The sequence below is a fragment of the Macaca thibetana genome, chromosome 2, assembly GCF_024542745.1.
Source record: "Macaca thibetana thibetana isolate TM-01 chromosome 2, ASM2454274v1, whole genome shotgun sequence".
In the NCBI taxonomy this organism is placed as follows: domain Eukaryota; kingdom Metazoa; phylum Chordata; class Mammalia; order Primates; family Cercopithecidae; genus Macaca; species Macaca thibetana.
Window position 1 is genome coordinate 11,443,045 of NC_065579.1, and position 2,208 is coordinate 11,445,252.

Consider the following 2,208-nt stretch of genomic DNA (forward strand, 5'->3'; position numbering starts at 1 on the left):
ACAGCGTGAGACTCCGTCTCCCAAAAAAAAAAAAAAAAAAAAAAAAAGAACGGTGCCACCTTAAGACAAGGGCTAAACCTTTATACCCCTCTGTCTTTGTCCATTTTGTCACTATTACAGACTGTTAGGCCGGGTCATTTATTAAGAACAGAGATTTCTTTAGCTCACAATTCTGGTAGCTGCAAAGTCCAAGAGCATAGTGCCAGGCTGTTCAGCTTCTGGTGAGGGCCTCAGGCTGCCTCGTAACATGGAGGTGAAGCAGAAAGGTGAGCCGGCATGTGCTGAGTGAGGGGACCCAGGAGGCTGACCCACTTCATAACAACTTGCTTTCTCAGGAGCTAATCCGTTTCCGTGAGAACAAATCCAGTCTCCCAGGAACAAGAACTCACTACCTTGAGAATGACACCAATCTATTCATGAGGGATCCACCCCAGGGAGCCAAACACCTCGCACTAGGCCCCGCCTCCAACACTACCACACTGGCCATTAAACTTCAACATGAGTTTGGGCGGGAACAAACCACATCCAAACTATAGCATCCTCCTAGACTAGCCCTTGGAGGTGGGCTGCCTCCACGAAAGGAATGCAATTTTTGATAAAGTGGTTTTGTTGGCTGAAGACAGTTGCTGGACAGGGACTCGTTCAGGAGTTGTTGGCTGGCAACGCTCCCAGCAGCTGGGGGAGTGAATATGTCAGTCCTGAAAGGTAGCATACCAGAGCATCCAGTACACCTGCAGTTTCTGATTTTTTTTCTATTTTATTTATTTGTTATTTTTGTAGAGATGGGGGTCTCAGGTGTGTTGCCCAGACTGGTCTCAAACTCCTGCGCTCAAGTTATCCTCCCACCTTGGCCTATCAAAGGATTATAGGCCTGAACTACTGTACGCAGCCTGCATTTTCTGATTTCAAAATGACACTATCATCCACTATCTGATCTTTCCCACTTCTGGCAGCTCCCTTTTTTCATTTGCTACCCAAGTCTTTTCCTTTCCTAGTGACCTTATAAAATATCATCCAGGCCAGGCACAGTGGCTCAAGCCTGTAATCCCAGCACTTTAGGAGGCTGAGGCGGGAGAATCACTTGAGGTCAGGAGTTTTGAGACCAGCCTGAACAACGTGGTAAAACCCTGTCTCCACTAAAAATACAAAAGTTAGCCGTGTGTGGCGGCACGTGTCTGTAATTGAGTGGCTGAGGCACGAGAATCACTTGAATCCAAAAGGTGGAGGTTGCAGTGAGCTGAGTTAGTGCCACCGCACCCAGCCTGAGCAACAGGGTGAGACTCTGTCTCAAAAAATTTTAAAGAAAACATAATCCAGGGCTGGAGGCAGTGGCTCACACCTGTAATCCCAGCACTTTGGGAGGCTGAGGTGGGCGGATCCCTTGAGCCAAGGAGTTCAAGACTAAACATAGGGAGATCTCTCTCTCTCTCTCATTCTCTCTCTCCCTTCAATTCTTCAACTACCTGGCTTAGGATGCTGCCTATAGTTGTGTACAATAACGGAGTAGTCAGCTGAGGGGGCAAGTGGAGATAGAAATCCAGCCCAATCTCTTATCAAGTCTTTCATCCCACCAAGGGCTGAATGTACCTGGAGAAAGATGGCACTTTTTAAAAACCAATTGCCAACACAAGATACCAGTCAGGTCTCTCTTTTCTATCTAACATTAAGGCATCTCTATGCCAGCCCTGAACCTGCCCAGTGACTGATCACAAGCTATGAGTCTGGAGTCAGACAGTTCAGAGTCTGGATTATGGCTTTGCCACTTATTTGCTATTAACCTTTGTTGTAGTCTGAATGTTTGTCCCCATACCCCCAAGTTATAGTTATTGAAATTATAACTCCCAAGGTGATGATATCAGGAGGTGGAGCCTTTGGGAGGTGACTGAGTCATTAGAGTGGAACCCTCATGAATGGGAGAAATGCCTTTATAAAGGAGATAGATGGAGAAAACTAGTTAGCCCTTTCCACCACATGAGGTTACAGCAGTAAGACAGCTGTCAGTGAGGAAGTGAACCCTCACCAGTCAATGAATCTTACGGTGCCTTGATCTTGGACTTCCCAGCCACTAAAACTGTGAGAAATAAATTTATGATGTTTATAAGCCACCCAATCTATGGTATTTTGCTATAGCAGCCAAAATGGACAAAGACCACTTATCCATCAGCTTGTCTGTTTCGTTTGTTTTTGAGACGGAGTTTTGCTCTGTCA